Raw genomic sequence first — 25,065 nt, forward strand, 5'->3', positions numbered from 1 at the left:
GTTTGGCGTCTGTGTTGAAAGGAAGGTTTGGACTGCGGTGGTTTGCGCTTCCATGGTTCCTGTTGCCGTGGGGATCTGTTCCCTTTGTATTGGTTGGACCTCCAGTTCCTTTGTCGATTGGTTTGGGTCAGAGGTTGGGAGACTCCCAGTCGTCTTGCCCTCTTCCTGCCATCGTCTACAGATGTGAGGATGTCATCTGTAGAGGAGCTAAACAGGCCAAGGCCATCAAAGGGCAAATCTTCAACTTTGTATTTGATGTCTGGTTGGAGGGAGGAGGACCTGAGCCACGCGTGTCTGCGGAGTGCTATGGCTGAGGCCAAGGTTCTGGAGGAACACTGTGCAGCGTGACGGGCAGTGTTGATTTGCTGTTTGGTTACTCTGGCCATCTCCTGCAGGGTGGTGGTGGCTGACTTTTGGGATGCCTCGGGCAGGGATGGTACCAATGCGGCGAGGGAGGTGGTCAGGTTGTGGGTGTATGCGGAGAAGCATGCCATGTAGTTGAGGATTTTGGTTGTGGCTGTAGTGAGGGCGTAAATCTTTCTTCCGATCGTGTCGAGTTTTTTGCCCTCCCGTTCTGGTGGTACCGGGTGTCTAGTCTGCTTCGACTTCGAGGACGAATGTACAATGATCGAGTTCGGAGCCGGGTGGGTGAACAGGAACTTGGAATCAGGTGCGTGTATCTTGTACAGCGCTTCAACCCTCTTGGATGTTGGCGGTACCGATGCCGGTTTGTCCCATGCTTCTTTGAGTGTTTCTAGTAGAACGGGGAGCATTGGGAGAGAAGAGCTGGATGGAAGATCCGCGTGGACTAGATCAAAAACGACGTCCGAGACTCTGGGAGCGTCTGTATTGAGCTTTAGATTTAGCGAGCTTGCCATGTTTGCTACAAGGTCGAGGTAGGATCTTGGGCCTTCAGACGGTGATAAGTCTGCTGGCTTGGCTATGTCGGAGTCTGGGGATTGTAGGTCCGAACCCGAAGAGTGGTCGGAGTCGGAGAGTTCCTCCTCGGATCCGTCGTCGGTTCCTTGAGGTAGGTCGGGCTGAGGTGTTGTCTTGGGAGCCGTGTGTAGGGATTCTAGTGGTGACGGGAGCTTCGGTTCGGCGCCGAGGTCCGTAGGGTCGTCATGGTGGTGAAGCGATTCGATCGATGCAGTTTGGAGTCTGTGTGTGCGATCTCGGTAGCGCGGAGACTCTTGGTAGCTGTGGTAATGGCGATCGTGGGATGGTGATCGTCGGTGCCGTCTTCGGTGCCGTGGGGATGGAGACCTAGATCTCGATGGAGAGTAATAGTAGTGTCTCCCCCTGCGGTGGCTGCGAGAGCGTCGGCGGCTGCGGGACCTGGTGCGGCGGCGACTGCGGGACCTGGTGCGGCGGCGACTGCGGGACCTGGTACGGCGGCGACTGCGGGACCTGGTGTGTCGGCGACTGCGGGACCTGGTGCGTCTGCGACTGTGAGATCGAGGTCTAGTCAGGGGATCTCTCGGGGTCGAGGGTTCTCTGGTGAGCGCGTGGGCGTCTATCGGCTGTGAGAGATCTATGAATTTAGTGGGGTCGAGAGTGTGGGTCCTAACGGATGCGGTAGAGTGCGTATCCAGCAGCTGGTCTGGTGGGGAATTCGGAATGGACGGCGACTTTGATGAGATGCGGATGATTTCCAACGGAGTGATTGACGGTGTTGCCGTCGACTTCGACGTCGGAGTCTTCGGCATCGATCCGGAGGCAGTGGCGGTCGGGTTCGGGGCCTTCGGTTTGGTGGTCGGGTTCGAGGCCGAGTCGAGAGGGCGGGTCTTATGCTTTTTTGAGCTAGTGCTACCCGTCGGGTCCGAGTGGGCGGAATCGGAGCGGCGGCGCTTTTTGGGGTCGTCCGACTTCTTAGAGTGCTTGCCGGTCTTAGGCTTACAGGGAGTCTGTGCCACGGAAGCTGCCGACTGCGCCTCTCCCACGAGGTGTGGGGAAGATGGCGCGGGTTGTTGTTGTCCGCCACGCGGCATGGCCGGTCGGAGTGAGGTTTCCATGAGGTGGCTCTTGAGTCTCGCGGCGCGGTTCTTGCGGGCCTGTTTACCAAATTGGCTGCAGTGCACGCAGGAGTCTGGACGGTGTGCCTCTCCAAGGCAGAACAAGCAAAGAGAGTGGCCGTCGGACGAGGGGATTTTGGATGAGCAGCTGGTACAGCGTTTAAAGATTATCTTGTCCCTTCCTTCCATCCGCCCGGGAGGGGGGGGGGGGGAGGGAGGGGGAAAGTCCAGAAAGATAGTAAGAGGAGGCTTTTTTTTTTTTTTTTTTTTTTTTTATACGATACCAGGAGAAGTAGAAGATGAAGAATTGAAGCGAAGAGAAGGTAGTTGTTGGAGATTGCAATGAAGAAGTTGGAGATCAACGAGGAAGGTGCGATCCGGTCGGCGGTAAGGAAGAAACTGAGTGGCTAAGCACCTCCCCCTTGTCCAGGCATGCGCAGTAGCTGTCTCCTCCCAGGACAAGTGGGAGGCGCGCCAGATCTACGATCAAGATTGCTTTGAACTCTCCGAGGTCGGGGCCAATCCTGCGGATTACCCATATGTGTGAATGCACAGAGACCACGAAGAAGATCAGCATAGTGCTCCTGCCTCTCCACTGGTTTGGATCTACTTGTAATTCCCAAATATATCCAGGATTTTCTTGGGATTTTTTTTCGGTTTTCTGAAGAAAACCCACGCACATTTAGGAAGCTGAAATATACCCCAAAATGCCAATAAGGTATTTTTCAGAAATATTTTCAGCTTGGGTGGATCCAATTGCATACCTCTGAACATCACAGCAAATTTACTTCTAAAGGGAACCAAGTTGTTAACAGGCGATTTCTGAAGGAAAGTGCCACATGTTCTTTAGAAGCATAGCATCTCAAAAATTAAATACAATTACTTCTGCCATCTTGATATATATCTACTGCATATTTTTACACTTACAAATACATAAGACAATAATACACCAAAGATTTAGAATGTGTAATACAATAAAATAAATGATTAAAAGAAAAAAGAAATATTAGTGCAGCAAAAGCTCAAACACTACAAAAATAAAAGCTATATTCAGTACTTGTGGAATCCTGAATTTGGCACTTCCAATTTCTGAAATGAAAGCATCTTAGGCCAAATAGATAATTTCTTCAAATGTGAGTAGAAGGTGAACCACCGTATTCTGTCTCAAAAATATCCTATGATTAAATATTTTTATCACCTTATCCCTAAAATAATGAACAGTAAAATTCACAAGTGTGACTGAGCTTCAATTAAACAGGTTCAAGGGGAGCTTTCATACTCCCCAATGCAGAGTCTCATTTTCTCCAGCAATCTTAGAGTAGCATTAGTTTCATTAAAATGTTTGTCACATACCAAAAGCCAAATGACAACCAAAGTTACAGTATTCCAAAAAGTCAGTATTTGCCAACATGCATCACATGGGTGCCACAGGTATTTCCTGTTCTAAATTTAGGGAGAACTGGGGCATATCTAAGAATATTTTTACAACTATTTTAACAGAAGGCAGTGTATGCATTTCAGGAAAAAAAATCCTCCAAAACTTGATGGGGGGGGGGGGTGTTTGAGAATATTTATTTATTTTGAAAAGTCAACAGACATTTCTCTAAGTGGGTGATCACAAGAGACTTGGTCCTGTCTCATGACTGGAGACTGGCTGCTAAATTTATAGCGATGATAAATGGCTTTTTAAAGGAGGAACAGGTCTCTAGTGTTTTAAGGAGAGTGCAAGCAGTCTTGGTTAAGAAACAATTATTTAACCCTTCCAACTTTAGTAACTTTACCCCAGTCTCTAGTACTCCATTCTTGAAAAAAGTACTCTGACAAATATTGCACCATAATTCCAGAAATTCCTGGAGAATTCCAGTAATTCAGATCTGTTCCAATTGGACTGGTAATGGAAAATGCCCTGGGATCTCTCTATTGGTTCTCCTGAGCCTCTCAGAAGAAGACTACATTGGATTTGTATTCCGCCCTCCACCGTGAATCTCAGAGTGGCTCACAATCTCCTTTATCTTCCTCCCCCACAACAGACACCCTGTGAGGAGGGTGGGGCTGAGAGGGCTCTCACAGCAGCTGCCCTTTCAAGGACAACCTCTGCCAGAGCTATGGCTGACCCCAGGCCATTCCAGCAGGTGCAAGTGGAGCAGTGAGGAATCAAACCCGGTTCTCCCAGATAAGAGTCCGCGCACTTAACCACTACACCAAACTGGCTCAGAAACTTGTGTTACCTTCTACCATGTTATCTTTCTGAACAGCCTGCCAGATTAGTTGGTCCCATTTGGTGGCAGCTACACTTCTTCCTGAAGAATAGGTTTGGGAAGCACTTTCCTCAGCATTTAACATTTCATTATTAGAAGTCTGGTTTTACCAACTGCAAGTTTAACAATGGTAGTCTAAAAGCAAGCAACACTGCAACACATCGATTAACAATTTAATGCATCCTGGATGGCTGCATATTTGTATTCTTCCAACACTTCTAAAATTAGGATAATCAGTCTCAAAATATTATTATATTATTCTCTAACTAGTATATTAGGATCACTAATCAGGAATATGTAGAGAACTCTGAATGCTCCAGTTGCCCACTAGTACAAAGAGCATCACTGCCCCAGATAATCATGCTTATCATAGCAAGACAAGTGTTACCGGTGAGTAGAAAGACAGCTATAGGAACTGCAATGTCTGCTGCTCTGAACAGGACTCTGTTCCTTTTGAAATAGCACATGTAAAGAGCTGGGAGGTACTGCTGGACCTGGGCCTGCTGCTGTATAAGCTTGTGGTGGCTGTGATCACGGGTGCCTTTTACCATTCTTTGACTGGTTTACCAGCAGCAGACTGTCCTGGGCAGGAAAGATGTTGTCAGCATGGTGCATCCCATCCTAACATCTAGATTAGGTTACTACAATGTGCTCTGTGTCCTTGAAAAGCATTCAAAACTTCAGCTGGGATAGAATGCCACAGTAAGATGCTGACTGAAGTGGATCACAGGGACCAAATGATTCCAGTCTTGGTCCATCTTCACCAGTTGCTTCCTGTCCTATGTTTTTAATCCTCTGCTTATGCACTTGTGTGTGCCTTTAACCCATTTTATGATGTGTTTTTACACTAAAAGGCAGAATATAAATCTTGTAAATAAATATAGATAAAGATAAAAAAGACAAAGATGGCAGCTAGGAAAGGTCTTTCAGATACATAGGATCTGTCTGTTCTAAAGAAAAGTTTTTTCCAAGGCTAATGATGCAAAAGTGCACCTGGTAGAATACAGTAAGTAAAGAATATCTGTGCCAGAAAGAGCTCAGATTAGGGTGTCTCAACATTACATGAAAAACACTATTGTTTCAATAAATACCCTCAGCTACCTGCACAGTACAATGCCTGCTTTACTGACTGGTGCCAAACCAGTTGTAATGTGATTTCTCCCAACACAGCATGAGTTTTCTGGAAACCATCACCTCAGAGTGGGAGGATATGACTGTTATCTGGCATACCATTGGTCCCCTTGGTCAACATCTTTATATCAAACATAGACATATTAGAAATAGCCACATAATGTGCATCGTATCCTCTGTCAACTCATCTTTCTGTATCCAGTGCTGCTTTAACTCAACAAAGTATTCATACCAGCAGCCACCTTAGCCATTTAAAGCCAACCAAAGTTTCCACTCATCCAGGTATTGAAAACAGCTTTAAATCCTGCAGTTAAATTTGTTCCAGGTAGGAGAATGTCTGGGTAGAATACAAGATGCAAGAGATCTACACCATCAGTTCCACCTCCCAAATGCAATCAAAGGTTCCTGTATTATAGCTGCCTGGGGGGGGGGGGGGGGGGGAGGGAGCGGAGAAGACCACTACACATTTCTATTGAAACAAAAAGGAGTAGCCCCAGCAGCAGGAAGCCAACAAATAAGTCACTGAGGTCAGGAAAAAAATATTTAACCATTCTATTTGCTTTATGATAAATAAATCCAAATAATATTTTAGACAAACAGAAACAACAATACTTTTTCCTGCAATGAAATGGCATTAAGCCTATATCATATGTATACATATATACTAGCTATTACAAAAGCAATTCTTAATGGGTTGATCCCAAGCTTGAAAGGCAAGAAGTGATGACAACTGTCTCCAAGGAATTACCTGGTGTGAAATTGGAAACAATCAGAAACCAGAGAGGAAGGAAATAGTACTCAATACAAATCATTTTGATTTTCACTAGCTGTTTTCACAACTGCTGGTTTTACAAAAGAGAAAGAAAGAAAGAAAGAAAGAAAGAAAGAAAGAAAGAAAGAAAGAAAGAAAGAAAGAAAGAAAGAAAGAAAGAAAGAAAGAAAGAAAGAAAGAAAGAAAGAAAGAAAGAAAGAAAGAAAGAAAGAAAGAAACTGATTGCCCATCGCTGTACAATCCATTGAAGCTTATAGCTATTCTGATGCAAAATATATTAAAAAGTCCATAGTAAGCAGGACAAGGATCCAAAGACCCATTATGGAACACTGTGCTCACACTGTGCTATTTTCAACTCCCTGCTAGAAACCCTCTTCACTGAAGGTCAGAAAACCCTCTAATGCTGTGATCCAGTGCTTGGATTCCGTATTAAATTGTTGATTACTGAGCCTTTACCTGAAATATTTTTAAAATCCATGCTGCATTTTTAATATGTCGGTCCCATGTCCCCCTGCCTGCCAGTTGATGTCAGCTGATGTTCATTACAGGAGGCTCTTACTGGACTGGCCAGCTGCCAGAAATAAGGCATTCAACAATTAGAGATAAGGCATTCTCTGCAGCTGTACTACATTTCATGCTACCTCTGGATATCCCTTACAGAACAAAGTAGAATACAATTTTTGTATACAAACAAAGCCTTTATCAAGGAGGGATCCAGAATCAAATATCACAGAACAAAGATTGAAACTTTTCAACATGAATGGTACATTTTGTGATTGGTTACCCTGATGAGCTTGCTGTGAACTGCAGCTGCCATAGAATTTCCTGTCAGATTAAAAGAACCTCCATTTTCTGTATCTGATCTGAACCTTCATTACAATGCTGGATGTAAGGTAGGAATTGCTGACTGACTGGATGCATGCATCATAACAGAAAAATATGCATATATTCATATCATACATTCATCATATCATATGGTAAGACAAAACAAGAAGGTGGATGACCTTACAAAAAAGCCATATAAGCCCCAGATTCTGGGCCCTTCTCCCCATCTTGCATCAGCAGAATTATCTTTATTATACAATTAAATATCTGCAATGCAATATAATTAATTACTTTCCTATATAAATCAGAACTTCTGTCATCACAATATGATTCTATACTTGCACTAACATAGCTCTATTTTATCCTACGATACATAAAACTGAATGCATTTTAAGAGTATCTTACTGCAGCTGACTCTACTTGCTTTATTTCTACTTGATGTAAAAACCTGTGGTTATTATTTATTTGCAGATATAGTTATGAATATATATGAAAAAGGGATAAGGAACCAACTTCTGGGAATAAATCCATGATAATTTAATGGTGAAAGATAGCTCTGTTTGTTTAGAAAATTTAAGGGTTCTTGGGTAGAAAAGTCATCCCTAACATGGCTGAGCTCTTTTGTTCCATTCCAATCTACAATACTAAAATAACACAATATATAGGGTCAGCTGGAAGTTCTCTGTTCAAGTCCTGCCGTAGGTTACTTTTGCAAAGGTCATATTTTTTCTTGAAAGCATCAATTGTATCAAAATACAGTAAAATAATCCCGAATACAGTTAGTTGAGAGTAAACCCTCTTAAAGATAGCAGGATGACATTTCAGCAAACATATATGGGATTATGATTCCAATCACACATACTTGCAAGGAAGTTGATCCAAATGCTATGAAAATGGAATTTTTCCAAGTGCACTTCTTAATGTAAGTTAATACATTCTTAATGTAAAATAATACACTGATTTTAGTTAGGCTGAATTAATTTGCAACAAAACCATGGCAAACATGGCTTTGTAAAGTGGAAAGTCATAGTACCCCTCTCCCTCAACACAAAGCTGTAATTAATTCTGATTACAGAGGTGAAGACAGTGCTCTTAGCACACTGAGTCTATAAAACACTTGCAAAGGGCACTAAAAGCTCAAACATATTACAGATATTAAACAAACTAGAAGAGATTTCCAAAGTACAGAGGTATGAGCTCCAGTATTCTGGCCAAGCTTTCCCTCACCTAATTGCCTCTAAAATACACCTGAATTTCCTATAGGCCTGCAACTGGACATATTAGTATCTGCTCCCTAAATTCAACTACTACCTGGTATCAACAAAATGCACACAAAACACAGTTAACCGGAGCTGCATTTACCTTTAACTGTTGTTCATCGAGTGGTCACCTGTGCACACATGTTTTGCGTTGAATTCTCCATCAAGCAGAACACCTCATTTGATAGTCTTGACAATTTGCTCCCAATTTAAAACAGAGAATATTTCAAACAGGATTGCATTTGAACAGTAGCAGCATTCAGCAGAGCAGCTGGCAGTTATTTACCGTAGGCACATGCATACAATTACTGGCTCTCTTAGATTACATATGTCCCAGAGTGATCACCCTAAAAAGGACTTGCCATCTTTCAAAATCATCTACATTAGTGTGTATCTCCTACATTTACACCTGTGCTGTTGGTGGTACTCATCACTCAGTGGCACTCATTGTCCCTGCACATGCTCAGTTTCCTGGTGGCAGTACAATACTAGGTAAATTCCAGTATGTAATGCTATCAGCTTTGGGACTTGGGCAAAGAGATGAAATCGGGCAGAGAGGTGAAATTACCAAAACTAGAACACCTAACAGGATCAGTATAACACCAAAGAAAGCATGTCTTTTGTAAGGAGATATTTTCCCCTGTTGGGTGTGTTTGGAGAGAAAACAGGAGAATCATGGCAATATGCAATCTGACCCTGACAAACACCAAGTCATCCAGACAAAATAGGAAAGCTAGATCAGAGATACACACAACCCCCCCTTCCACTTCCAACAGGAGACAGACTTTTATTTAATTCCTTTTTTAAAATCCAGATATGAGAGACCAAGATGGCAGCTGTACTATCAGATGTGATAGAGAGACAGTGATGGCTGGTATGTGTTGCTGCTGAGAGATAGGGAATGGTTCCCTCCCTCTCACTCTCTGAGGCCCTCCCAAAGATCTCCCTCATTTGGGGTGCAACTCTGGTTCGCCTCCTCGTGGTGCACCTTGGGTAACGCCAAAGAGCCTGGACCAGCCAACCATTCATTGCTCAAGGTAAGTCTGAATGCTTCATCTTGCTTTGTGTCAAATACAGATGTGGACCTAGGTGTGGTACACTGCTCCTGTTGTTTGAGAGTTGTGTTGTGTTTGGGGCAGGGCTGCAGAGCTGGTATCTGTAGATTATGTGTTCTGTGGTAGGGAAGCTGGCATCTGGGTGAAAGACTCAGAACCAGCATGGTTGGCGTGCTTAGCCAGTTCTCCCCACGTTGTTTGGGGCAGGGCTGGAGAGCTGGCATCTGGGTTTGCTGCAGCCCGGTCTGCAGAGCAGACCTTAACCAGATTGTGTTTTGTGTGGCACCGAGGTTGGCAACTGGGTTTATGTTGGTGCCAGGGTGCATACAGAGTAGATAGATGAATGTAGTGCATTAGGGTCCTATAGAGATTCTCTGATTTGAAGTTAGGTTTGGCTTTGGGTGCCCCAGGAATTGGACCCCCTGGGCCAATTTTTTTTGGCCTTGCGAATTTTGTGTGGGACAGTGCCCTGAAGCTGCACAGCAGTTTTGGGGGTTCTCCAAAACTCCCTGCTCCCAGAACCACTTTTCCCACGATAATTACAGTAGGGGAAGTGGCTAATTGGTTTTTTCTCACCATTGAGAGCAGTGTACATTTTGGGATGCCCACAGATAGGTGCAGTCTTTTTGGGCCATGGGGGTTACATGTGGGAGAGCCCCCTGCAGGTTCCCTACAGTTTTGGGAGATCTCCCTCAAACTCTCTTCTGGCCAGAGCCACTTTTCCCACAGCAATTATAGTGGAGGAAGTGGTAATTATAGTGGAGGAAGTGGCTAATAGGGCTTTCCCCAGCAAAATGGGCCCTGGGGGGAGCCCACAGACAGGGATCTCCTGGCCCAATCTTTTTTGGGACTTGGGGGTTCTGTAAGGGAGAGTCCCCTGCATGTTCCCTGCAGTTTGGGGGGCTCTCCCTCAACCCCCCCTGCCCCTCAGCACCCTTCGATTATGTCCTATGTTGCCATTTAGTGCAATAGCCCATAGGGTATAATGGTGGGATAGGGGCAGCCTCTTTGGGTGCCCCTGGAACGGGACCCCCTAGCCCAGTGAAAATAGTTAAGCTATAGGTTTCAATGTTTATATGCAGACAATCTACTGACCCTAATAGGATAACCTTTATTGCTGGAAAGGTGAACACTCTTAAGTATTTCCCATTGTAATTGTGGCTGTGCATAAGTATACCTAATATCTGCAGATTTGTAGGTATACCTGAAGTACAACTAGGCATACTTGGCTTTCTGGTTTCTTGAATTAAATATTGTTGTTGCAGCACAAACTGCTGTCAGCTGTAATAAGCTACAATTTTTACAATTCCACGACCGTTCACTTTAATTTTCTTCCTTTTTCACTCTTCTGAATATTTATCATCAGTCTTTCTTCCTGTTATTTTTTCCCTTCTTTTTCAAGGTAGAATACTAACCACACATTCTGAAAATGCAACCAATCCTCAAAATAAGGTCAGCATATAAAGAATACATGGCATTTCTTCAGCTTCAGTTGCATGTGTCCATCATACATTTCCCTTCATTAAATAAGGGACTGAACTTTTCAGACTTGAATAGACGGCATAAAGGAGTGAACATCTTGGTTCTGTTGCAACAGTTGCTATAGCATGGGCCTCCTGGGATATTAAAGAAAATGCCTTTGATGACCAAAGACTCAGTACCACCAAAGTTGATGTCTTCCATCTCACATGTCAAATGCTTCAATGAGCAAAACACTTCCCAATTAAATAACTACTGAGGAAGAGCTGTGGAGCCATTGTAGCCCTACATGTAACTGATTACACAGTATTACAAGCAAGGAGGTCACCCCAAGGTCATATTCTAACTCACATTCCTTGACTAATTAAAGTCCCCTGAAAAATACTGAAAATCTGAGGCTAAAATTTAATCACTAAGTCCTGGGGAAATATTTGAGCACTTCTAAATTAAAATAAGTGTGGCCCCCCCCCACCGCACACACACATTAATGAAAGTTGGCATACTGCCAAGTGCACTAATTAAGACTGCTTAAAATATTTCCATTATTAATATCAGTGCGTGTTTTTTTTTTGGGCTGAGGCATTTCATCCAAAATTTAAAAAACAGAAAATGAGGGAATACATTAATACAATAAGGTAAACATTTACCTATCTAGGCTGGCATTCAAGATACTACTTCAGTAAAAGCAAAGAGCTTCACTACATCAGTGAGGTGTTTTACTTTCCCTTGAACAGCTGGTGCCCCCTGCCATGTATTTGGAAAACTACTTTAAAAACAGAAAGGAGTATCAAAGATGTTTTGAAGTGGGGTGTGTTGGTATGAGGTCCTTCTTTTGATCCTGGAGTATAACTGCTGCCCTAGTATGTAATAAAAAGAACTGATCACAATGGAAGTGAAATTTCAAAACTACTTTCAGATACTCAGGTAGTCAGGGGTGGAATTCTAGAAGGATCTCCTTTGCATATTAGGCCACACACCCTTTTGTAGCCAATCCTCCAAGAGCTTACAAAAAAGAGCCTTGTAAGCTCTTGCAGGATTGGCTACATCAGGGGTGTGTGGCCTAATATGCAAAGGAGCTCCTGCTATAATTCTATCCCTGCAGGTAGCCATAGCCAGACAACACTATTGCACACACACATTCTTCAGAAAGCTTGGTATGGACACAGGATTTCAAAGTGGAAACCATCTTCCAGCCAGAAGCTGGACAACAGCCTTCCTCATTTTCCTGGAATAGGGAGCAGGAGCCACATGGGGGAAACACGGCAAAGAACCACCACAGGTGGCATGTCCATGAGCCACATGCGGCTCCCAAGACACTGAGTGAATGTCACTGCTTTACAGTGTCCTGTAGGATGCAGCATTGCTTTAAAAGTGTGGAAGTGTTATTAATCTCTTTAGAAATCACCAAACATAGCTGGCAGGCTCTGGCTAGTCTCCACATTCAAGGAGGAGTATGGCAGTATCATGGCAACAAATGGGAAGGTGACTATCTAAAGTAGCTACTGTCAAACCCCAGAATGGAGATTAACAGACCATTCATACACAATAAGGAAAAGCAATGAGGATCTCTCCCAATACCACATATGCTCAAATGACTTCTAGAAGAACAACAGATGGTTTCTCTCTATATTATGGAATAGGCTCAAATGTTTTATGTAATGCATCAATATAATTTTTAAAAACATCTTGAACGGCTAACTATGTGTGTGCCCAAGAATCATTACAATTACACTGATAGCGTTTTCTCCCTACAAATAAGGACAAAGGAATTAAATATTTCATTAAATTTAACCACACTTTCTGGATAAATAATTCAAGGCTATATAATACAGCAAGCTTATGCAAGCAGAGGAAAGCATCCACGGGGAAATTCCATCCAAAGTTTCTTGCCACTTGGCTCAAATTGGGCAATTATTGCAGGTTTCCATAATGCAGACCTTGGATGGCACCGATCCTGAACTGCCCTTTAAAATTACGTTCCATAGTTTAACAAGCGTGGCACCAACAGTGATGTCAGGAACTGCTGTGAGGCAGGAAGGGAACCCTTTGAGTAAGTTTCTTGTCATTGGTGTCAACTTAAATGCAGCACCTGATTATGGGGAGACTTTGAATCACAGTTGTATTGGCAAAGTTTATTTTCTTTAATAACAAAAACACAGCTTGTCCTGGAAAAAAGGACGGCGTTTGTCCCATAAGCCATTCTTCAAAATAGCATGAGAGGAAACAACGTGTGCTGGAAAGTCTGGTGTACTTTCCATTCCTCTTATTGCCGACAGTGGGCCAAGGGAATAAAAAGCATGTGCCAACAGTATGGGGTGGGCTGGGATGGGGTTAGAGATCCATGATGCATGCGTCCAGGTTGGGTACAGCTGCTTCTGCACATCTGTGATTCCAACAGATTCCAACAGGAAATAGATTTTTATATCATCAAACAATACTAGGTCTTAAAACATATAGCTTTGTTATAAAGAACAGGAATAATTAGTGCCCTGTTATCCCGCACTTCGTCTGCCAATGTTCTATGTATTTATCCTAAAAGTTCAGCACAAAACGTTGAACTAGACAGCACTGTGGTTCCCATTACTAGCCTTCTGGCTTAGATGCTCAGTCAGTCAACAATTGCGTATGTGTGTGTGGTGTTAATACTGCGTGGGAAATGCTGTGTGTGTCTTAAGTGTCGTCAAGTCACTTCTGACTTATGGTGACCCTGTTAATTAATAGAACATAGTTTTAGTCCAATGGCATCTTTAAGACCAATTAAGTTTAATTCTGGGTGTGAGAGAGAACCGAGTGACTTAGCATGTGTAGTGAGATAAGAACCCTAATTTGCTGCTATTCACAGACCTTACCAACTGCATTATTCAATTCTTAGTTGCAGGGCTTTTGGGGGGTGGGAGCACACAGGAGAGGAGTTCTGCCGGGGCTGGCCAGGGTTCCAGCTGGTATACTAGGGAAGGTGCAGGGAGGCATGTTTAAACACCTCCCCGATTGCTTTAGCCTTCCCCAGCATGCCCGCTGTGGCAGACATGCTGGGAAAGGCACGGGGGAGCTCCTGCTGGGCTTTTTCTACCAAAAAAAAAGCCCTGGCTGTACTTACACATCTTCACTGAATCAGGCCTTCCTGGCAACTACCCTCCCCCCCCCCACGTCACCTATATGTAACGCCTGAGGAACTCTATTTCAATGCACATTTCATATGCATCTTAGGAAGTACATATCTGAGACGCTAAATTTTGTTGGTCTTGGAGATGCCACGGGACTCATATTTAGTTCTCACATCTGTTTATTAATTCTTTTATTTGTATGCTAATTTGCTGCTATTCACAGGTCTTAACAACTGCTTTAATCCAATCTCAGCTATACTCAGGGCTTTTTCGGTAGAAAGGGCCCAGCAGGAACTCATTTGCATATTAGGCCACACACCCTGATGTCACCACTGTTTCTACAGAAAAGCCCAATAGGAATCATTTGAGTATTAGGCCACACCCTCTGACACCAAGCCAGCCCAAACTGCGCTCCTGTGCGTTCCTGCTCAAAAAAAGCCCTGGCTATACTTATTGCCTAGTTACTTATGCTAACTACTTACACTAGCCCTTCTGATAACTAACTCCCCCACACACACCTATATGTAAGGCTTCAGGAAAACTGTTTCAATGTATCTGATGAAATGTGCATGCACACAAGTGCTTATACCCCAAATGGGTTGGTCTTAAAGGTGCCACTGGACTCAAACTTTGTTCTATTGTTTCAGACCAACATGGCTACCCATCTGAATCTCTCTCCTATGAATTAATATCCTCCAAACTATCCTATCATTAACAGCCTTACTCAGGTCTTGCAATCTGAAGGCTGTGGCTTCCTTCATTGAGTCATTCCGTCTCATGTTGGGTTTTCCCCTTTCCCTGCTGCCTTCAACTTTTCCTAGCATTATTGTTTTTTCCAGTGACTCTTGTCTTCTCATAATGTGACCAAAGTACAATAGTCTCAGTTTAGTCATTTTAGCTTCTAGGGAGAGTTCAGGATTGATTTGCTCTAGAAGTCAACATTTATTATTAAAAGCATTTACATCTGGATCTACCAGAAGGAGAATAAAGGAGGGTCTCTGAAGAGTGTCTAAATGCCTGGGCAGATTTATGAGTAGAGGTATCCTTACAGCGCAGGACACATTTCAAGTGGGATCCAGTACAGATAGAATAAAAATTGGAACTATACACATGAAGTGGCCAGCCACTAACAGTACTGTGGATCAGCTGCAGATGACAAACAATCTTCAAAGGCATCAGATACAAGTACAACTGAGTAACTAAGTCAACTATGACCACAGACCTTCTGAACTCTCAGCGACCAAGATTAACTTGGAGCACCCTAACATGTCATGAATACAGGCTTCAGACATACGTTATCAGCAAGAATAAAAAGCTCCAGCTTCACCCATATATACAAGAAGGAATCTTCCTCCATTATCAATCAGTTAGATTAGCATAAACAAATTACAATTCTAGAACCTTGTATCATGTGCCCTCTCCAAGAAGCTATCCATGCTACCAAGAGTGGATATGTTACCATCACCGCAGAATTATATCACCTCAGATCAGGGCTTTCTTTCTGGAAAAAGAGGTTCTGGAACTCTCAAGAGGGAAATGAAGGAGAAACACACGGGTGCCCCTCATGAACTTCTAAACATTTTTTGAGAATTTTGTTTCCGCAAAGAGGTTATGGAACTTTGTTCTGCCACATTCTCCCATAAAAAAGCCCTGCCTCAGCTATGATCAAAGGAGGCTTGTTATTGCCATGAGAGAAGCACATACAAGTGGATTCCCTTCATCTCCCCCATTACTAATCCAGTTACTTTTATGCTTTATGCTCCATATGGACTATCTTTAAGCAAGAAATGAGCATTTTAGAAAGTCAATCACAGATTTTTTGAAGGGAAGGAATTTCTTCCTTTGGGATTACAAGTAAATTCCAAAATAAATCTACTTGGCTGCCTCTCTGCAGAAGCACAACAGCATAACATTTGTATGTGATAAAGTATGTTTTTGACACCTATAAAGTGAAAGGATTTTGACACCTTAAAACATAGTTTTCTACCTACTTTTTTGTTTTTGTGTTGTATTAGAGTGCAACTGGAATCTTCTGCACCATTAACCTCCCCCCCCCCCAAAAAAAAAAATCAATGCCAAGCTCACAAATTTTTGACTCGCATAGATTCCCGAAAAAGGATAATGGAATTACATTGCATTCTGATATTATGTACTCCATTCTATCACATATTTCAAGCAAAAAGGTGCCTTAAAAATCACTAGTTAAAAATCTGTCCTGTACGTGTAAGGCTAGCATATCATAGATCAGGTTCATATTTCTTCCAGACTTGTTAACTTTATGACCCAAAGTATAATACAGGAGTGCTCGCAAACAACCCTGTGTCTGAATTCATCACCTGCCTGCATACTTTTAATCTCTAAAATGAACCTATTAAGAAGCATGTTATATAATGATCCATTATATTGTTCTGAAGCCTTGCTTTACTGTCTTCATTATTCTGTGTTTTAAGTGCACTTTTTCTCTAACTTTGCATATTGTATGTATTATGCTGACCACGAAGGCAACCTCCATGTCTGTGAGCCGCCCTGAGCCTGCTTCGGCGGGGAGGGCGGGATACAAATAAAAATTATTAAAATTATTATTATTATTATTATTACAGAGGAAGGCAATGGCAAACCACCTCTGCTTCTCACTTGCTTTGAGAGCCCCTTACTAGGATACCATCACAACTACCATACTATCATTACTATCGTAAGTCAGTTGCAACTTAAGCATGTATTGTACTGTTCTTAACTGCACGGCAGTCCTAAGGGCAGGGGAGGGAAGCGGGGGGTGGGAATGCACACAAAAAACCTAATTGGGGCAAAACAGGCCACAGCTTCATTTATTACAGCTACCAGAGCATTGACACCACATAGGCCACAGATCCAGCAATCAGGTAGCCCACCTCCCCAGCCTGATAGCTGAGAGTCAACCTAGAATGGCAAATCCTGTGGCCTCACATGGGCACAAGCCTCTGAGTGGTTCCTTTCCCACCTAAGCCAAGTGACAGATACCAAATGCACATGCCACAGTATGGCTCATCTCATGTTCCCTTAAGGGAGCCTCCACCTGGAGGAGGTGGGCATGCAGGCATAGCCTCCCCCCCCCCCCCCGCCAATGAATCCACCCCAATGCTGAGAACCACCCTAAAGCTGTGACAAGAAAACATTAAGACAAATTACAACAGCACTACAAAACCTGCAACTGAGTAGGGGAGGGATGGCTGAAGCCAACTGGGCGCAGCATGGCATACAGCCTTTGTTGGCAGTGGGCAGCCTACTTTTGCTGAAACAAGAACTGACACTCACACTCCAGTGTCTCAGTCTTTAACTGAACCCAATTCTGGCAAAACCTGTCTAGAAATGGCAACATTTTGGCTTGGCCACTCTTTCGCCCCTGGTCCAACATTCCCCAGGTTAGGGATCCTCACTGCCTCCTTTTGCTTTGTTGTACTACCAATTCTTACAATTCATTTTGTGCCCTTTCAGTAACACACTGTTCAAAGTTCTCAGCTGCTTGTTTTAAATTGTACCTGTTGAATGCTATGCAACTATTGCAATTACACATGCATTTCCTACTTGGGTATCTGAACAAGGATAAAAAGTTGCCCTTCAAATTCAGACATGGCACCTCCTTTCAGGCCTATGAGCCTGCCTATAACATACAATAAAATAATAATCACCCTCACACTGATTGCTTTTGCATCAAGCACTAAATGTGAAAGTCACTGAGTAATTTAAAAAAAAATCAGAAAAGCCCCAGACTTACAATATTTATAACCTGGTGTCTACTGAAAAGAAGGCTGTTAGGTTCTTGGGTTTTTTTTTTAAAAAAGCAGCTATTCCCTGAAGTGTTTAAATGGATTATTTAATTTAAAATACTGCTTATCCCCCCCCCTCTTTGCATTCTACTCCTTTACACACAACCCATCTGCTTTAAGGCTAAGAAAAACAAATAAGAGGAAAATACATGTTTTTCAAGATCATTCTCCTTGATATTCAGCCCACTGGTGTTATGTGTTAATCTGCGGAGGAAAAGCAAACTAATTCTACAAAAGTGGATATGCTTGCAGGCTACATAACATCACTTCAGCTATTCTCAAAGGTGCTAACATTTCCAGAGAGTTAATATTGACTAATTGCACCTACAAAATCTTTTTCTTCTTGCTTTAACAACCAATGTATTTTAAGTGTTTATTTTGTGTATGTATGTGTTTACATGTGTGTATTTGCTGCATTGCAAAAGACAAGAAACTCAACAAAACTGCTGTTTTTAAAGAGCTTTTTAAGGATTTTTAAGAGGAAGAAATCCTCAACAACATTTTCATGACCTGTAAAATTAACGCCAGTTGATCTTTTCAATTCACTAGTTATCGAAAACTTAAGCCTCTGTTCTGAGTATATTTAACATTCTCTAGCAGTATCAGCTATTAATCAGTAAAATATATACTTGTTTATAGAACACCTAATGCTTTCTAGGACAAAACTGAAACCTATGGAGAAGATGGTGTACAGCTCCAAATACGCTGGTCTCTATTGCTAGACTTTCTTACTGGCCGTTGTTCAGTACTGTTTGATTACCTTCTTGTATGCCACTGCAGAACACACAGGTCAAAATACCTAAAACAAAGAAATACAGGTAGTAAACATATGAAGCTGCCTTGTACTGAATCAGATCCTTGGTCCATCAAAGTCAGTATCATCTACTCAGACTGGCAGTGGCTCTGGAGAGCCAGTTTGGTGTAGTGGTTAAGTGTGCGGACTCTTATCTGGGAGAACCGGGTTTGATTCCCCACTCCTCCACTTGCACCTGCTGGAATGGCCTTGGGTCAGCCATAGCTCTGGCAGAGGTTGTCCTTGAAAGGGCAGCTGCTGTGAGAGCCTTCTTCAGACCCACCCACCTCACAGGGTGTCTGTTGTGGGGGTGGAAGGTAAAGGAGATTGTGAGCCACTCTGAGACTCTTCGGAGTGGAGGGCGGGATATAAATCCAATATCTTCTTCATCTTCTTCTTCTTCTCTCCAGGATCTCAGGATCTCTTTCACAGAGAGCCAGTTTGGTGTAGAGAGCCAGTTTGGTGTAGTGGTTAAGTGTGTGGACTCTTATCTGGGAGAACCGGGTTTGATTCCCGACTCCTCCACTTGCACCTGCTGGAATAGCCTTGGGTCAGCCATAGCTTTGGCAGAGGTTGTCCTTGAAAGAACAGCTGCTGTGAGAGCCCTCTCAGCCCCACCCACCTCAAAAGGTGTCTGTTGTGGGGGGAGAAGATATGGGAGATTGTAAGCCGGTCTGAGTATCTGATTCAGAGAGAAGGGTGGGGTATAAATCTGCAATTCTTCTTATTATTATTATTCTTCTTCACATGATCTCCTACCTGGACCTTTGAACTGAAGTTACCAGGGACTGAACCTGGGATTTCCTGCATACAAAGCAGAAGCTCTACCACTGAGCCACAACCCTTCCCCAGTTAATTTCGCCATATTACTGCCTTCCCTTCTGCCATCCAGCCAAGTTCCCATTTTTAAAAACTAATCAACACATCACCAACTGACACAGGGGCTATATAAAGCCAGTACTGAATGGGCTATTCCAGCCAAATGTATTTCAGTTTGGTGTAGTAGTTCAGTGAGTGGACTCTTATCTGGGAGAACCGGGTTTGATTCCCCACTCCTCCACTTGCACCAGCTGGAATGGCCTTGGGTTAGCCATAGCTATTGCAGGAGTTGTCCTTGAAAGGGCAGCTGCTGTGAGAGCCATCTCAGCCCCACCCACCTCACAAGGTGTCTGTTGTGGGGGGAGAAAATATGGGAGATTGTAAGCCACTCTGAGTCTCTGATTCAGAGAGAAGGGCAGGGTATAAATCTAAAATTCTTCTTTTTCTACAAATGTAGGTCAACATGATTCAATTAGAGATATCTTAATTTATATATATATACCCTTTGCATTAATTCGGTAAAACACAAGAAATTATACACTAGAAATCCAGGTTCTGCAGCAGGAGGAAAACTATACACACATAATACTATAGCTCAATCTGACAAATTCAGCTCCTGCATCATCATTCAGTTTCTAAGGGAGGAATGAAATGGAGAGCATATTTGGTGCATAAGAAAAGTTTTCAATAAAGTAAACTGTAGCTGCCTATCTAAATCTAATGCAGATCACTGAATGTAGCCCAAAATTCTGTTCTAAAATACCTCTGCTGGGGTTCAGCGATGTTGTTTCCATTATTCATATGAGATTATGAAACAAACATTGGCTAAGAAAAACAAAACAAGAAGTAGCAGAATTTAAAAAAAAAAAAAAAACAACAGCTAATTCCTGTATTGGTTGCTACTGCAAAGCTTCTTGCATAATTACTACCAGTGGTGTGAGTGTCAAGTTGCTTTCTGGCCAAACCCTATAATATGCATGAGTACAGCTCACAGAAACTTGTTTCCAAATTCAGTAGCTTCTAGCTATGCTTAATTTAGCATGACTTCGGCTGGCTTGGCCATCATGTAAAAACCTACGGCTGTAATGGGGAAATTGCTAAATCTGGGGTAACATCCTGAATTCAGCAAGACAACTTCAAAGCACGGATTTAGGTCTGAATGGCATGTCTGCAGAACAAATGAGAATCTCAATGCACCCCTTAGGGCTACTGCAAAAGGGATTTTTAAGTTCCAGCTCCCAGGATAACTGCAGTGGTCCACTGAAGGCAAACCAAAGAGCCTTCTGCAAAGGAAAAACAAATGTTGGCTGACATATGATCTTTTGGGATTCTGGGATTTGTAATAAAGGCAAAAAAAAGGACAACAATATTCAACTATGTGAGTTGTAAGAAACCACAAATGTGCTGCTGGAATTCTAAATTGAAGCCCAAGATTTGTAAAATCATAAGTAGTTCCCATTTACCACTGTGTCCTATACACAGAGTACACATGCTGCAGATATTACACAGGACAAAACGAGGAGGGGTTGGGCTTGGAGCCTACAAATTTTAAGCACCTTTATAAGCAAATCATTTACCATCTTCCCTCACCCACCAGAAGCCCACTATGATTCATGAAAAGGCATCACCAACAATTGGGAAACCCTTGTAGACAAAATGCCAGTCAACACGGAGACTGCTCAAGCAAAAACTGTTGAGACTAATCACCTTCTATTTCCACCAGCACATCTTCCACTAGCTCAAGATGCTCCACTGGCCTCCACCTTCGTCCCATGTGTATCTAGCTTTTCAGTTGTCACATAGGGTTGCCAGCCTCCAGGTGGGTCCTGGAAATCTCCTGCTTTTACAACTATCTCCAGCTATCAGAGATCAGCTCCCCTGGAGAAAATCCAAAAAATTTCTCCCCTGGAGAAAATGGCTGCTTTGAAGGGTGGATTCTATGGCATTGTACCAAGCGGAGGCCCCTCCCCAAAGTACACCCTCTCCTGGATCCACCCTCAAAGTCTCCAGCACAGTCCTGTCAACCCTAGTTGTCAGAGCTGGAGAAATGGGAAGGTGAGGAAGACCCACTTCTGCAAATACAATAACGTTCTAATTATTTTAAACAAAATTAGAAACTGGTTGCCATGATACTATTTATAAGCAACAAGTGAACAACAGTCTGATTAAGAATTTAATGTTTCCCAGAAAGGTTGCAATATTTCTGCACAGCCCTTACAGTACAGGGTATATAGGAAGCCTCAGCAGAAGAAAGGTAAAGCCAAGGACTAGCAGAGTAAGAGAGCTAGGAAATACAGAGGAAGAACTAGAGACAGAGTGTAGGGAGCCGAAAAGTTTAACAGAAAGGCTGAACTGGTACTTATCTGGGCCTTCTACTGCAAACACATGCAGGGTTCTTTTTAGGCAAATAAAAGTTCATTATCTGGAAATTCAGCCCCTAGGTGTGAAGTGTTAAGCTCTACAGGAAAAGCAAATTAAGTCTTTAAAAGTAGCTTAAGGTTTCAGGACCTCTCTCCCTGTCCTTAAAGGGGCCCAAACATTTATTGAAAGCCTACATTGATAAGGAGACAGCTTTCCACTTCCCAAAAGGTCTTTTTATGTTCCAAAATAGCCAATCTAGCAAATTGCTGATTAAGGCAAGCATTCTGACTCCTGGAAGACAAGGGCCATTTATCACATTACTTTTTGTTTTCATGGCTCGAAGACACACATTATAAGAAATTCCTCTGTCCTGTAATCAATTAGCTGTATAACATGTGTATGCAACGTGTATTAGGAAATAAAACTGTCACTTATTTAGTTATGCTGAAGTTACACAACTACTTTCTAAACTTGGCATTACATACAATACGACAGCTAAAAAAACTGTCTAGTAATCCAAAGCACTAAGTGGAAATTAGCATCATACTTCACCATCTCTGCTCTCTGCATAAGCACTAGATTATGACTGCATCCACATGGTGGTTTTCCTTCACTTTAGCTTCTGAACCACTGCAGTTTTGGGGGGAACACCCATATGACTTAATCCATTTTCAAGGCTATCGAGAACCTCAGAACTTTTATAACCTATGCATGCTACAATCTTCTTAGAAAGAATGCAGTCAAAGTGTGTTAGGAAGCTACCAGGATAGAAAGCTGTGCCTTTTCAACACTACTGCCCACATTGTTACTGTGTTCCTTTTATCAGACTGTCATGGCTGGGCATTTTCCCTCAAATGCTATCAGAGGGCTTTCTGAGGGCAATGAAAAGGACTAGAGACTAACTTTAAAAAAAAAAAAGAAAGAAAGCTGAGAATCATTGCACTGTAACACAAAAGCTGTGTCACCAACAATTTCAAAAAAGCCTTCTGGCGACAGAGCACAGGAGGTATACAAAATTGAATGCCAAATTAACTTTACTTGCCTAAAAGAACCCCTGTATGTGTTTGCAGTAGAATGCTACAAACAAACTCCCAGATGGATGAATGCTACAAATAAACACCCAGATGTGAATGCCTCTGTATTGGAGCAGCAATTACAGGGAAACCAAGAATCTTTGCTGTGTAGATGCACCCTGTAACTGATTTGTTGCATATGTCTTCAAGGTCAGCCACAATCTATTTGAGAATTTGCCATAGTTAAAAATTTGCCATAGAAAAAATGAAAACTTAACATGGAACAAAAAAAAAATCATCTTCCAGAAAAAGGCTCAACTGGAATAACAGTCAAGACTGGTTAAATTCCCATAGCCATAGCCAGCACCCACAAATCTTGGGCAAAATTAATTTTAGAAGCACATCTGAATTGTAAACCTTATCTTTTGGGGTAGGTGACGTGAGAGATAATCTTGTGCAAGACAACTAAATCCTCAATTTCCTGACTTGATCAGCATCTTATCTATATTGAATTTCAGTTCATTTTCCCTCATGCAGTTAATTCTTAATAGGCAATTAAAGGCCTAACTATTACTGCTGGATCCGGTATCAAGGTGAAGTGAGATCACCTGCTTCGTTTTCCTTTATTCTACCATCCTGCTTCCACACTGTCTTATCCCTTGGGTTCTCTGCCTTCTGGAACCTTCTCTAACAGTACAGTCAATCAGTATCAAAATCTTCACTGCCATGTACAACATCGATGCATCTCTTTCTGAACTTGGCCCCCATGCACACAGAAAAACTTAAGAGAATGGGGCCAGGATCACATAGAAGTTATTCTTCTATAGACCTTCAGTATCCCTACAGGTCTGCAGAAAAACATGAAAACTTAAAAAGGAGAGGGATTAACTCTTCCCAGGTTGAGGAGAGTTGTCTGCACTTGGGCTTGGAGTTCCCACCACCAAATAAGCTGGGCAGGCAGAGGCAGCAGCAGCAAGGCAGGCAAAGGAAGGGGGAGTTGGAGCTGCAGACAGCTCTGCAGATGAGCAGACCTTAAAAATTGGTCCCACCTCCCACTTGGCATAACTCTGAACCTCATACTTTGCAAGTTTCTTTTGGAGTATCTAAAGGGCTACCAGTTTCATAAGTCATAGTTTGCTCTTCTTTCTAGCTAAACTTAGAAACTGGTCTGAAGGCTTCTGAAGCTAACCAGGTATGACCATATAAACTGCCCGGATAGGAAAGCATCTAAAGATTACACATGAGTTTCTCTCTGAGCTCCTGGGGGGGGGGGGGAGAGAGAGATCAGGCAGCTGTTATTCCTGTGAAGTCTCAAACAGATTTCTCTAGACTGGGGGAAGATGTTTATCTTGACAAATTTTTTGAACACCTGCCTAAGTGAAAAGTCCCCAAATTCAGTGAAATGTCAACCAAGGAAATCCCAGCTTCCTGATATCATATTACTTCTTATATGTAGCCAAGTAGTTGCATGTTTGGACCTCTCAAAGAATGATTCAGTTGATTTTCCCTCGAGTACCATGTTTCCTTCTGTTTTCTACAATAAACCTACTGAACACAAGCCTATGTGGACCAGAAGTTGTTTATTGCACATGTCTGGACTCAAAATTATTTTCACAAATGGCTTCACTTGGACTTTAGCCAGCATTCATTGTTGATGTGTGGGACATACCTGACAAATATTTCAGTGTTAGGTCTAACCCCAGAGGCCAGACTGATGTTTTTTACATCATTCAGATGTGTAACTGATGAGAAGAAACCTATTTTAAAGGAGCGGTGCAGGTGCATTATCACGTGACCTCTGCAAAATGTCTCGGGGGGGGGGGGTAGATGATTTATTAATATTTTACTAAAACAGACAAAGCACTTAATTTAATAAACGGAGAACCAGTCAAATAAAAGTACAAAAAAATCTCTCAGAAAATAACAAAAGGGTTGAATTGCCTGAGAAATGTCCCTTCCTTACTATGTACATGCATTAAAAAATTTGTTCACATCCTCACATGAAGCCACTGCAACATGGTTACAATGACATTATAACAACATAAGCTTGATATGTTGTACACTCAGCAATGAGCAAACACATTTCAGAATCAAACTGTTTATGCCACACTTTCTAATAAAATGCTTCTTTACCCAGTGGCAAGTGAACTAAATGGGATTCCTGCATACGCAAGGAGTTGAAAGCAAAGGCCTAGGCAGCGTTTCCATGACCTGATAAGATGCCCCAAGTATTATTCAACTTCTCGGTGGCAGCACCAGAGTTATGGAATGCTCTCCTGGAGGCCATAAGGACCCTGCGGGACCTTCCTACATTCCGCAGGGCCTGAAAGACCGAATTGTTTCGACAGGCCTTCGATGCTTAAACTGAGAGTTGCCAC

The 25,065-nt window shown here is 42.6% G+C and overlaps 1 protein-coding gene across 2 annotated transcripts in view; it reads right to left on the reverse strand.

Annotated features, from left to right (window-relative positions):
* BMPR1B (bone morphogenetic protein receptor type 1B) overlaps positions 1-25,065 on the reverse strand; it is a 232,440-nt gene that overhangs the window by 201,665 nt on the left and 5,710 nt on the right. Inside the window, exon 1 of one of the 2 annotated variants that reach the window (XM_060247045.1) lies at positions 6,633-6,706. The exons of the other annotated variant lie outside the window; for it this stretch is intronic. The gene's annotated coding sequence lies outside the window, so the exon portion shown is untranslated. Of the gene's footprint in view, positions 1-6,632; positions 6,707-25,065 lie in introns of those variants that run through there. 2 annotated transcript variants of the gene reach the window in all.

The sequence above is a fragment of the Heteronotia binoei genome, chromosome 9 (genome assembly GCF_032191835.1).
Source record: "Heteronotia binoei isolate CCM8104 ecotype False Entrance Well chromosome 9, APGP_CSIRO_Hbin_v1, whole genome shotgun sequence".
NCBI lineage: Eukaryota > Metazoa > Chordata > Lepidosauria > Squamata > Gekkonidae > Heteronotia > Heteronotia binoei.